At 32.3% G+C, this 14758-nt stretch overlaps 1 non-coding gene and 1 pseudogene across 1 annotated transcript; both read left to right on the plus strand.

Annotated features, from left to right (window-relative positions):
• The first annotated feature begins 1303 nt into the window (after positions 1-1303).
• The window catches only part of LOC126033447 (cAMP-dependent protein kinase type II-alpha regulatory subunit-like), a 29032-nt pseudogene continuing 15577 nt past the window's right edge, over positions 1304-14758 (plus strand).
• LOC125995534 (small Cajal body-specific RNA 18) lies at positions 8017-8100 on the plus strand. The gene has a single exon (XR_007491037.1). It is a non-coding gene; the product is annotated as a small Cajal body-specific RNA 18 (non-coding RNA).

Below are 14758 nucleotides of genomic sequence, written 5' to 3' on the forward strand. Positions count from 1 at the left end.
ATATAATAAAAATAATCTCGAGCACCAAGATATTAATATTTAGAAAAGTTCATTAAATGCACATATATGGTAACATTTGCATTCTGCATTGATGAAAAGACTCTGACAGGGAGATAATGAAGGTTGCTTTCACCCCTACAATTTCTCCCCTGGAACTCAACTCCTATGTGACAAGTAGATAAGAAAGATCACTTGTGTGATTAAGAGTAACACCTCCAGCTGCTAGAATTATGTATTTCTCACAGTAGCAATCAGTAGTTATATAGAGACTAACACATCTGTCAGAGCATGGCAATGACCGTTTATTTTTATCATTAGCAAACACTAAGTCATTCATCACACTAATGTTAATATTTTGACAACTTTGAGTAAAACTCTCCAAGAGGTATTATGTCACTCTCTGGATTTTTAGTGCAAAATTTTTGTACCAATTAAAATTTATTGATGAGCTTAAAAGTGAAATATTACCCAGTATGGATATGATGCATATGAATACTAAATTAATAAAGTAAAGTTAAATTGAATTTAGAAGATTACATTCCATGATATAAATATTATCTTTGCTGAGGAGAATTATTATTATTTCACATGCAAATATTTATCTACTTAACATTTATAACATAACAGATGCTGTACATGTTTTTCTGATAAGGGTTTACTGTTTTGTAAAATTACATGCAGGTAAAGCCAGCTGGCATTATTTTTTGACAAAAATTAACACCTTTCTTCAACTACATGAACATTTTATGTTTTGTTTTACTTACTTGGCAAGAAAATAGCTTCTTACAATATATGGTTTGATTACTATGTCTATCCACATACAACAAAGTAAAGTTCAGTGTTATAAACTAAGTTACATTAAAAAGAAACTTGCTTGGCTTTGCTTTATTGGGGAATCATTAATAAAATCAAATGATTTGATGCCTAGAATCAAATAAAATTGGTTCATATATTTAGTATACAAGAAATGAATGGAAGATAGAGGAGAATTTTTTCCAATTTATAAAACACATTTACTTTTATAAATACTATTTATCAATAAATTTAAACTTTGTTCACCCAGGGTTTAAAATACCTTTAATTGCTAGAAGCACCTTGCTCATTGTTGGATACTGTCCTGAGGACCCTGAGCAACGTGGAATAAGGCACTAGAGGCTCTTGTACTTCACTGAGGCAGCCCTGGTAATACTCTGTACATAAGGATAAAAGAGCTCTTCATGTTTGGTTCCTAAAGTTAAATAACTGACCTATTTGGTTGAGTATAAATAGGACTGGTCTATGGATATGCTAATCACTGGTTAGGATGCCCCTAAAGAAAAAAATTTCTTCCTACAGTCGAGACTCAATGATAACCATCACTCAGTGCATAGATACTCTCCAAAAAGGCAAACAACATCATGAAAATTCACAGATACTGCAGCTCACAGTTGATATGCTGGGGCTCTTGGGGAGTGGGCAGGGTAAGTCACCATGACAAATGCTACCATGTCAATGGCCTAGTTTCATTGTTTCTTCACTAATTTCTACAGAGATATCTAATCGCCAAAAACTTCAGATATTCTGGTTCTGTGACTGACATATTTGGGAATCTTTGAAGCCAGGAGGGCCATCTCCCCTAGAGAGACTGTGTTTCTAAAAGTCTAAGCAGCTGTGCCTGCCATTCACTGCTGTCACCATATGAGCTCCTCAGGTAAGCTACACAGATACTCGAAGCCTTAGACACCTTTTTAGTTGTAATTCTGACATCCTAGTAGAATCTACCAAATTAAATTTGAAATTATCATAGAAGCCACATAGGTTCAACAAACAAAAACCAAAACAGAATGCTCAACTTGCCAAAAAAAAAATTCAGTAAATCTTCAAGTAATAACATAATGAACTTCATTTCAAATAATAATATTTTTACAAATATCTCTCAATTAAAATTTTTGTTGATAATTACATTATAATTTAGTTAAAACAAGTACTGTTAAGTAAATTATTTATGCATGCCAAGGGTCAGGCTTAGGAAAGGATTCGAAACTGGGGTGGAAAGGATATTAAACTTGTAGTGGGATTGATGTTGGAATATTTAGTATCAGAAGTAACCATTATGAACAACTTGAAAAAAACATGGTGTTATAAATAAGTTTATTAAAATATTTATGAATAAAATACATTAAAAAATAAAGGGAAAGCTTGACTTTTGATAGCACATGAACAGAACTGCAATTGTCACACTACACAAAACAAGTCAGAAGATAAATACTGGAGAATCTCAGTCATTTGTGCTTTGTTAACAAATAAATCAAAGAAAGTAATAAAGCCAAAATAAAAGAGGTCTGAGACTCTGTACAAAGAACTAAAGAAACCACAGAAAACAACAGCACATGTAAGGGAGTAGAAAGGAGTACATTGGATTATTGTTAATGGGCACCTTTAACTTTGTGTTATGTGGTGTGGTATGGTGACATATATTTGAAGAATATATGTGAACTTCTGACTCCAATGTCTAAGGTTATTCAGATTAATGCCATTCTAATAAAACAAAATGCTTTTCATCTCAAAAAAGAAAAAGAAAAACAAATTTTCTTGCATTCTTTAATTGCAAATGTCTGAACCAATATGTAGGTTGATCAATGATTTGAAAACATATGACAACTGAAAAATTTAGTATACTTACATAAATCAGCAAGTTGAAAATTTTCCTATTTATATTTGCTAAAAGTTTTTTTGTAGTTAATCAATATTATTTAGCTAATTGAAGTTAGATATTAGGATTTCCATTTTTTAATGTACTAGAATTTTGTTTAAACTAATGATAAGAAGATACATTAAAGAAGAGGCACTGCATTAAAGAAGAGGAAGGAATAACAGTACACAAAGAGCTAGAACACCTGAAAAGTCAACAAGGTTTGGAATTTGATGTTAGTTGTCAAATGGCTCCCAGAGAATTGCAGGAGTGGCCCCAGAAGCCTACAGCACCACCTACCAAAGAGTAATTGGATGCAGTGTGAGACCCTGCAATGTAGTGGTGCTTAGAAACTAATATTGGGTGATGTTGTGAAACTCTACTATGAGTCATTATTAAAGACTAATCTAAGACCCACTATCAGGCAACTCTTCTGGTACCTAGGGATGAGAGGCTCTATCATTCATTTTTGAGACACTTGGCTGATACCCCAAGACCAAAATATTAATTAATGATAAAACAGAGAGGCATTAAGGAGGTTAAAATCAGTTATTATTCCTGGCTTTGTACAATTAATGGTAGAGAAGACTAGGCAGACTCTTTTCTGACATATGCAATTTTATCTAGGGCTGTTAGGTTCACTTAAAGGGGATGCAGTGACAAAGTGTGATTTGTGAAATCACACTGGAATAGAGAGATAATATTAATATTTTGATTAGATAATAAGAATAGATGGTGACATAAATGTAGAATCATCAAAATGTGTAATGTGTAAGCAATTCAAGGAAATGTTGAAAAGTTGGTGTGTCTAAGAGCCTAAAATCACAAAAAACAATTTTATTAAAAAGCTATGTACCCGGGCCCGGAGAGATAGCACAGCGGCGTTTGCCTTGCAAGCAGCCGATCCAGGACCAAAGGTGGTTGGCTCGAATCCCGGTGTCCCATATGGTCCCCTGTGCCTGCCGGGAGCTATTTCTGAGCAGACAGCCAGGAGTAACCCCTGAGCACCGCCGGGTGTGGCCCAAAAACCAAAAAAAAAAAAAAAAAAAAAAAGCTATGTACCCACACCACAGTCAGGCTGGTATAAAAAATGAAAACAATCTTATTAATGTAAAATTTATGTTTTATATCTATCATAACTTCTAAGTAAAGCTAAGTAAAAGAAAGTAAAACTAGGTCTATTTCAAGGATAACATGTTTCATGATGTTAAATGTTGTGCAGTTTAAGTTAAAAATAAAAAGTATTTTATTAAGTTTTACAGTAGAAAAATATTTGAGATTATGAAAGATAAAAGAAATGAGGAATATTAACAGAAAGTCATGATTGGGGACCATGAGTATATATATATGCCAATTTTGACTATTTTCTTCATGATGATAAATTCAGAACAAGACAAAATCTTGAGAGAGCTGACAATAGGGGGTATTTGTAATATGTTGTGTTCTGTTGGGGGGCACATTCAGCAGTGCTCAGGGCTTACTCCTGATCTATGCTCAGGCATCACTTCTGGTGGTGCATGGGGTAACATATGCAATGTCAGGAATTAAAACAAGGTCAACATTGCACAAGACATGCTCTTTAATCCCTATATTATTTTATTGCTAGTTGTAAATTATTTATTATGTGTTTGTTAAACACAGGGAACAATAAAGCCTAGGTAGGAATACACTCTACACACAAGATCTAATTTTGATTCAATATATCACAGAATAGTTAGGAGGAAACCATTTTCACATCAACAAAAGAGAAAACTGACTCAATACATAGAAGACATTTTGTAGGAAGTTAGCTCCTTCTTTCTATAAAATGATCTCTGTAGATTCTTCCACTAACCATAAAAAAAAATACAGGTCAAAACAAAATGGGCAAATACCTGAGATAAGGATTAGAAATTTAAAACTCAAAATTATTTCTAAAGTAGTCTTTCTGTCTCTCTACCACAATATTTGGTATCTTTCTTTAAAAGGCGTCTCTCTCTGTCAGAAATACTGACTACTGAATTTCAATTTACTGGCTTTAAAAAAAATTTACTTTCCATAATCACTAAGTAAAAGTTAATGAGTCAATAAGGAGCAGTATACATGTTCATTTGCAATCTTCATTTCCTTTCCTGCAGTTTTATGAATGATATTTAATACCATCAACCAGAACCCTTCACATCAGTAATATCTAAGCTATGTTCCCATGACACAGTCAGGTTGGTATAAAAAATGAAAACAATCTTATTAATGTAAAACTCATGCTCAATTTCTACCATCAACTTTTTCTAAGTAGTTTTAATGCCTCAAAAATTTAAAAGGATTTTAATTTACTAACTTTGTAATATTTTATAAGAGACAAACTTTGTGTTTTAGACTCCATATCTATAAAGGCAAACAATAATATCTTGTTACATAGTATTTATATTAGAATCACCTTAAATTATAATATATAAGATAATAATCAGTAAAATACTTTCCATAACAACAAAGTCAGTCCCAACTGCGTTAATAAGGCAGAAGAAATCACAATGCTATTTTTTTGGGTAGAATCAGGGTTTTCATATCCTTCAGCAGTACTTTTACTGTAAAACTTGTTATGTTTTCCCCTTTATAGTTATCCATTCTTTTTCTTTGTGTACATTTCCACTTAATAAGGAGGATAAGGATTAGTTTTTGGTCTTTTATCCTTCAGTAACTGAAAAACAACTCTACTTTTCAATCCAAGTACTCTATTAAGACTCTAGGGTAACAGTTAGATAAGGATCCCTCAGTAATAGGGAAACAGTGATATAGGTATCTAATTCAAAATGTTTACTTCCTTAAACCCAAATCAAATGTCATTTCCATTAAATTCATTTGATTCTGAGTGTATGTTTTTGTAACATGATAATTTAAATAGTCACCTCAGGAACCAAGTAAATAGTACAAGTTTAAGGTTCTTATGTATGCATGTGACTTAATCTGGTTAAAACCCTGGCACCACATACAGTTCCTTGAACACTGCCAGGGAGGATACCTTAGAATAGAGTCAGAATCAAATCCTGAGCATTTACATCTGTGCCCATTCCCAAAGGAAATAAAGTTGCTTTATTAGTTTTCTATGAAAACTAAGTACATTACTATTGGATAACACATGATAATCTGCAAATGAGAACCATGACAAAAATCAGGAAAAGTAGTTATTCTTCTTGCACTCAAAATGGGAGTCATGGTATTTTACTCTGAAGACATGAGTAGATCCAACTCAGGGTCTCAAACTCACAGCCTGCCAGCCATAAACGACCCTCCTTACAACATTTTGTGGCCCTGCCCTAGAGGAATCTTTTTTTGTTTTGTTTTGTTTTAGTTGTTTGGGTCACACACCCCAATGTTCAAGGCTTACTACTGACTTTGCACTCAAGGATCACCCCGACTTTGTCTCCTGTGGCCCCCAGGTAAATTGAGTTTGAGACCCCTGACTGAAACTACATCAGAAGTCTAGAAGATGAGTGAATCTCAGGCAAAAATATCATACCCATTTAAAAGTTAGCTGAAACTACTAAAAACAATCTCGTTGACTGTCCCATCTCCCCCCTAAAAAAGAGGAAAATATATTTTAAGAGTTATCATTGTAGAAAGTTCAAGAATAACCTATGTAGAGTATAGAATAAGGATAAAATATACCATTTGCTACTTATAAATAAGTCCTACTGGCAGGAAATTGAACCATCTCAAAATGAAGGTAAATTAGCACACAACATAGTTAATAGAAACTTACACTTTTATCTTCTACTTTAACTCCTCTTAGCTCCGTGTCACATGCCCACCAAGATCAGAGTAGTTATGCAAATACGGGAATACAATTTAACTAATTTTACTCTTATTCATTCTAGCATTTCATTAAAAATTAATGTATAGGGGATGAAAAGAGGACAGTGTGTAAGACTCTTCTTATCTTATATGCAGCTGATTTGAGTTCAATCTGATCACCAGAGATGTTTTCCTGAGCACAGTCAGGAGTAATCTCTGAGTATAGATCCAGTAGTACTGTGTGAGTCAGGAAGGATATAGCCAACAAAATCAAAACTATATGCAAAATATTTTCATGTCTAAGAATTTGTAGAAATAATGACCATCAAAAATTAAATGAAAAAGAAAAGCAGCAATATGGTTGACTTGGTTTGAGAAAATAAAGCTTTGAGACATAGGAAGTAGGTGAGAAAGTGTTATACTCTTAAACAAGAAAACAAGCAACAATAAAAGCAGACAAAGAGGACCAGAGATCATAGAATGGTTAAAGTGCTTGCTTTTCATGCAGCTGACTCTGAATGACACTGAGCAAGAGCCTCTGAGCACTCTCAGATGTGACATTTGTTCCCTCAAAAGTGATGAAATGAGGAAACTTTGAGAAGCGCAAATATTTGAAAAGAATAAAATGCTTAACCCAATAAATTAATATTCCTTTCCATGTTAATTATGAGGAAAGTCAAAATGAAAAAATAATTTTTTACTTAAAGATAAGGGCCAGCGTGATAACACAGTTGTAGAATGTTTCCCTTTCATGTGGCCAACCTGGGACAGATCCGGGTTTGATCCTCAGCATCCCATATGGTCCACTAATTATTCCAGGAGCATTTTTTGAGGGCAAAATCAGGAGTAAACTCTATGCACTGCTGAGTGTAGCCCAAAGGCCAAAAACCAAAAATATTTTGACAAAAGATTAAATTGTCTCCTGGAAATAAGGGAATCAAGTATTCCTATGTCAGAATATTTAATTTAGAAATTTAAGTCTAACATAGTGTGAACTATGTTTCTGCTTCTTGAATGCACTTTAATAAAAATAATTTGTCATTTGCTATCTTACTGACTAAAATACATTTTTCAGGAATCTGGAACCACTTCTTAGGAATGTAATCAAAAGGAATATAATATACCATTTTTATTTTTATTTTTTACATAATTTTATAGTGATCAAAGTGAATTACAAATCTTTCACAGTAATATTTAAGGTACATAGTGATAATGAATTAGGGCCATTCCCATCACCAGTATTTTCCTCCTTCCACTCCTATTCCCAGCATGAATCCCTTTTGCCCCATGGACTGCTAGTTTAACAGATCCTTTTTGTGTATAGCTTGTTGTAGATTGGTTATCGATTCTGATGTTGTTGACTTTAGGTTCGGTGTTTAAGTATGATCATTTTCTATTTCCACTCGGCGGGGTGGGGGCAGACATAGGATGGGGTGGCGGGTGGCGGGTGTGACAGGCTAGGGACCCCTGGTTCCTTCTGCAGCCCCTCTGTGAGCCCGCGGTATTTTCCTTATATGATCTGGCCCCACTGCAGGGCCTGAAAGGGTTAGGAGGTCACCTGTGTCTGAGAGCCCTGGTCAATGATGACAAGCCCATTGCGCAATCTGAGTTCTCTCTCGAGAACCCAGTAATGGAGCTCTGAGAACGGACTGAGACCTTGGGAAAAAGGTTAAGTTAAATTAAAAAAGAAAGAAAAGAAAAGGAAAGGAAGAAAAGGAAAGAAAAGAAAAGAAAAGAGAAAAGAGAAAAATAAAATAAAACAAAAGAAATAAAAGAAAAGAAAAGAAAAGAAAGAAAGAAAAGAAAAGAAAAGAAAAGAAAAGAAAAAAAAAAGAAAAGAAAAAAAAAAGAAAAGAAAAGAAAAGAAAAGAAAAGAAAAGAAAAGAAAAGAAAAGAAAAGAAAAGAAAAGAGGTAATGCCAAGTCCTATCTTTTAAGAACTGTTACATTATGAATACAGGTAAATTACATGCTACTTGGCCAAATGAAAGGTAAGTTGTGTGTGTGTGTGTGTTTTTTTTTATATATAGTGTATTTGTCTAGGCTCTCATATAGGCTCCAGATTAATTAATTAATTAATTAATTAAACTTTTTTCTAAATTTGATGAGTGATTTTATGAGTTATGAGATTTAGGGTGTTTACTAATTTCTTCAACCTATAGTACAAACAATAATTTTTTAACTTTTTTATTAAAATGATTAAGAACTTAAAATTAAATCCAAGAAGCAGATGAATGATAATGGTGAAAATTCAGAACAGCAAATTACTACTTTGGAGTGAATTACAACCAAGAAATTAACTGAAAATAAAAAAAAAGAAATAAAGTGTTTAACACTAAAAGCCTGAAAATTCGAAATAAAACAAAGCAAATTTCTAAAGAGATTAATTACAAAGAATGCATTTTAGTGGGCTCTCAATGAGAAAATAAGATGTTTATGAAAAAAAATGACAGGTTTTATAAATGGATCTCTATCATTTTAAGGCCTCAATACTGAAGACACAGAGAAACTACTCTAATAGTTTTACTTTAAGCACTTAATCTGAAATCAAACCCTTAAAGTTATCAACCACAACAAGAAGACAAAGCTTTTATTATGGAAGAAAAATGAAATCTTCTATAGATATTCTCTAACTTAGTTTGTCTCAGACAATGCAGTAAAATATTTCAGTTTCAAAAGATAAAGGATTGAACGCTGGAGTCGTAGTACAGTAGGTTGGATGTTTGCCTTACAGGTAGAAAGCCAGGTCTCAACTCAAGGCACCTTGTATGGTCCCTTGAGCCCTCCAGGCACAATTCCTTAATTTCAGAGTGAAGATATTTGCTCTGAAATCAATGAATCAATTAACCAGTCAATCAATAAAGGATGGCATCTATAACAATATGATTATCACTATCATGTCTCCCTAAAATCCTCAAATAGTAGGTTTAATGAAAAAAGTTTATAAGCCTGTTTTGGAGAAAATAGGAAATAATTCACTTAAAGTTTGACAACTCAAATAACTCAGAATTGAGGAAATTAATTTAAAACATTATGAGAGATAATTCCACTCAGATTAAATGCCAAAATATAAAGTTTTGATTATTTGTCTAACACAGAGAAATAAGAATATAACATAATTGTTGAAAATCAGAAGTTGATATAAGGATTATAGTAGCTAATATGAAAGGACTATTTTAATAATAAGCAATCAAATAATAATATTCAGAAATTTAAAATTATTTTAAGAAACAACTATTACTTCATCACATATTTAACTATTTTCTTAGATTTTATTTAGAAAATATATTGTGTGATGATGAAATATTTATTAATAATTGAATTGTTGCTAGTTTTTTCTTTACAGTTTATATGAATTTGAATTTAATGGATTTGATTATGTTCATAATAAAATGAATACTATTCTTAATTGTGTGAATTGAAAGTTATACATAGATATTTGCCAAAAATACATTTAACTCATTTGTTTTTTGCTTTAAATTTAATTTATATATTTGTATAATCATTGTCTCAAGATTTTAAATTATTTCTGAATTAATATTTTTCTTATTTTAATATATATCATGACCTAATTCTATTTATTATTAATTTTTATCTCTTGAAATTATAAAACCTTTTTATAAAAGTCAAAAAATTATTATTCTGTTGTTTACGCTTTCCATGTGTTTTTATTCATATACTACAAGGCAGTGAACATATTTGCATAGTATTAGATCTAAATGACTTCTTATTTTAAAAAAGATATTTAAGCTATTATTACTAAAAAGTAGTATAAAATTTTTCATATGATTTTACAGCTCTGCCTTATACCTTTTTACTAGATATGCAATATTCTATTATATCTATATGCAATCATTTTATGTTATTTCTATTCTTTCCAATATTACTATTACAATAAATGTCATTACATGCATAACTGTAAATATGCTATTGGCTAATCACTCAATTCGAATTATAAAAAAGGTTTCTGTTCTATTCTGTTTCCTTAAGATCCATGAGAAAAGATATGAGAACTAATTCAACACCTTTTTAGTGCACTAAGGATAAGTGCTATCTAATCAAAGTGTAATTTTTAGCATTTATTCAAAACAACTTCGGACAAGATCACTCAAAGTTGTACAAAAATAAAGATAAGAAAAACGATGCATATGAATATAACAATGTGATAGTTTGAGCTAAACAAAAACACATAAACCTACACATTTTTAAAAGAATAGATTTTTATTTGTAATTGTAAAACATTTATAATTAAAATTTCTTACTGATTCCTCTAAAAACTGGGCAACTCAAATAGGTATGACTTATATAGTTTCAGGCTAATTGGGAAAGTCTCGTTAAAGGATCCATGTTTTATGCAGAGTAGAGCTGTCACCTTGGAAATATTTCCAAAGGTAACTGCCAGCAGCTTCCCACTTTCCATACAGAAGAACAGTCAGATGTTTTGTAAAAACAGTGACTTCCTGGGCCTTTGTTAAGGAATGGCTCTACCTAGAAACCACTTTAACTTTCTTTTTTCCCCCTTTTTATTTTCCTCCTGTGGACACTACAGGAGTTTAAGTCAGTACCTGCAGGAACATATCCATAAAATATATTTATTATAAGAATATTTTTCATTCTTTTTGATAGATCTTTTCTATAGTATCAATAAATTAATTGTTTTTCTCTATTTAATCTGAGTCAGAAAATTAAGTAAAGTCCCAATTGATTTGTATGACATATTGAAAGCCTCTTAATGAGACACCATTACCGCACCATAATCACTTCTAGAGACTTTGTTTAAACATCAGTTAAATACATGATTAGCCATTCACCGTAAATTGACTTAAAAAATCCATTATAAATTTAAGAATTATCAATGCAATCAAAGGGAATTTGGTTAGGGCACAGTTAACTAGAGCAGATACTTTGTATCTGCTATTAAAAATTTTAAATATGTATCTTTTTGTTTTTGTTCTGCAGGCAGTGTGCTTAAGAGTTGCTTCTGGTGACCAAGTGATGTTAGGACTTAGACCCTGACTTTGTGCATATAAAGTGTATATGCAGCCTGCTAAGTGATCCCTCAGCCCTGAAGCAGATAACTGCATGAACTCCCTGATTGGTCAAGCTCGGATACTAGATAGATTTTCTTCTAGATACCAATACTTTATCAGAATCCTTTTCCTCCTCTGCTTTTCTTCACATTTCTCCCAATCAAGTCTTTCTCCCAATAATGTGATCATAAGATACTGTACCAGGATTTCTGTTTCTCTTCATCTGTTGTATGATCTATGTATAAAAGTCTCGGTGTTACAACATCTAACATTTGTTTCTCTGAAATATTTATCTGTTTTCTCATACATACAGAATGAAAGAAGATAGAAAGAAAAAAAGAAAGAAGAAAGAAAAAAGAAAGAGAAAGAAAAAGAAAAAGAAAGAAGAAAGAAGAAGAAAGAAAGAAAGAAAGAAAGAAAGAAAGAAAGAAAGAAAGAAAGAAAGAAAGAAAGAAAGAAAGAAAGAGAGAGAGAGAGAGAGAGAAAGAAAGAAAGAAAGAAAGAAAGAAAGAAAGAAAGAAAGAAAGAAAGAAAGAAAGAAAGAAAGAGAGAGAGAGAGAGAAAGAAAGAAAGAAAGAAAGAAAGAAAGAAAGAAAGAAAGAAAGAAAGAAAGAAAGAAAGAAAGAAAGAAAGAAGAAAGAAAGAGAAAGAAAGAAAAAGAAAAAGAAAGAAGAAATGAGATAAAGACAAAAGAATGGGAGAAAGAAAAGAAAAAAGAAAGAAGCTTACAAATGATATACTTCATTAAATAATATATATGCAAATACTTTGCCCATAACACTTTTTAAATATGAAAGCCCAGGAAATTGTGGAAAACAAAGATCATAGACAAGATCTTTTCAAATGGTGAATATATTTATTTTCTGAAACAATCACAGGACTAATCTCATTCATTTCCTTGTACTACTTTATCCCCTTTATCAGGTATAAGGATAGACAGAAAATATGCAGAAACCCAAAGTATGCAGGATGTAGTTTTATTTAAAATTTTCCCAAGCATTGGTAAAATAAGATCACAATTATTCCTCTGTCATTGTACATATCTCATAATTCCTCTAAACAAATATATAATATTTACATATATATTGTACAATTATCCTTTGCTTATCTCCTTTATCTTATATCTGCCTAATTCTAGTGTTTTTTATTCTGTGTTCTTTCACCACAAGATAATAAATTTTAATGTAAAAATACATCTATAAACTATATAAATAGAAGCTGTATTACTGATAAAGCTATTCAGAAAAGAGGAGATATCCCCAAAGAAAATAATCTACTTCTTTTAGGATTTTCTGGTTATCACAGGAAGTGAAGGCATAAAAGAGTCCGTTACTCTCTTGGATTTTGCCTTCAGAGAAACCACTCTGGGAAAAGTTTGCTTTTGTTTGCGGATAGGATTGATTCCTGACCCTGTACCTTGATTCTATTTCAAACATTTTTGCAGAAATTTTATCAACCACAATGTTTTGGGGAAAAATGAAATGTATCTTATATCCTTCCTTGTTTATTTATACTTAGAACTCTAAAGGAAGATACATCTAACTTATTTTATCTTAACCAATTAACCCACTAAATTTTTTATTAAACTAATCTCTATAGCTAAGAATGCCTCTTAGCATTATTTAAAATTACACCGGATATATTTGTGTCTCATGACTTTTAGTTATTAGTATTATTTTTCAGAATGGGAAAGTATAAAATGAATAATATATGGATCACAATTGTTTATATAATAACATATCTTAAAATTTACCTTCTGAGCTAAGTAATAGTATGCAGTGAGTAATTGAAATTTAGAGATTAGGATTCCTTTACATAGATTATACTATTATAGACATGTTCTCTCACTTTTATATTTGAATTTTATTGATAAAAGCAACTATAATTTTTCTTATATTTTTTGTTTTGTTTTGGGGTCATTCTTGGCAGCACTCAAGGGTTACTCCTGGCTCTGCACTTAGAAATCATTCCTGGAAAAAATTGCGGACCATATGGATGTCAGGATTTGAACCATCTGTCCTAGATAGGTTGCGTACAAGGCAAACACCTTACTGCTCTGCTATCTTTCTGGCCCCAAAAGCAACTCTTTTTTTAAGTGAGGCATAAAACATACTTGGATATCCATGGCAGATTAGATGATTTTTATGACTCGAATCTTTTCAAAGACTCAATGATAAATGAAAAAAGATATGGCAGCTGAATTCTCCCAAGAGCCAAAGATTCAGAAATTCAGTTAAGGTTGAAGACACCATTTTATTCTAAAGAAATAAAAACAAAACCTGCAAGCAGTGAACTGCGAAATTTCCACTAGTAAATTCTCATACCAACCAACCACCAAATGAGATATCTGGAAACTGTAGGGATTGGTGCAGACCTACGGAGCACTCAGTGAGAGAGAGCCTCACTGAGAGTAAATGTCTTAATCTGTTGATCACAAGAAGAGTAGAGTATGACTTAGAATAATTTTACATTTTACCTTGATCAACCTCATGCGTAGGGAAAATGGCTAAACTTGACTATGGATCTTTGCTTTGAATGTACTTTATCTTAAAAGGGGTTATCTCCTCATGGAATCATTCCACATCATTGGAAAAGAAATATAGTTAGTAAAAATAATCACTGATTGATGAGATAAATTTCGAGAGAGAGAGAGAGAGAGAGAGAAAGAGAGAGAGAGAGAGAAGCAATTTGCCTGCTCTAGAGCAAGGCAAGGATGGGGTTAGAAGGTGGTAGAAAAAATGGGAGATATCAGTGATATGATGAGAAGGGTGGACTGGAGAAGGATGGTATACATTATATGACTTTAACCCAACAATGAACACATTTGTAATCACAGTGCTTAAATAAAACAATTAAACTTTAATTAATCAATTAATGGTACCACTGTTGGGTTTGGCCCCTGAAATCCTAAGCACCAGCATGGTGGACCAGTGGATACACTGTATCACAGAGCCTAGAGAATCCCCACCTTTGAGCCTGATCAAATTAAACATTAAAGGAATTGGAATTTAAGTGACTGAACACTGCCTGAGTATCCCTCTACCCAACATTCACATATACACACAGGCGAGCCCGCGTGCGCGCGCACGCACACACACACACACACACACACACACACACACACAAACATCACAAAACATTCAAATAATTTACATATAATTAGCCTCATTCAAATAAAGTTGTAGATTCAATACATCTCACTTAAATTTTGAGAGCTTGTGATTGTATGTGCTAGTTATTGTAGGAATTGATATGTTGATTCCTGGCTCTGCACTCAGAAATCTCTC

This window comes from Suncus etruscus, chromosome 17 (assembly GCF_024139225.1).
Source record: "Suncus etruscus isolate mSunEtr1 chromosome 17, mSunEtr1.pri.cur, whole genome shotgun sequence".
Classification (NCBI taxonomy): Eukaryota; Metazoa; Chordata; class Mammalia; order Eulipotyphla; family Soricidae; genus Suncus; species Suncus etruscus.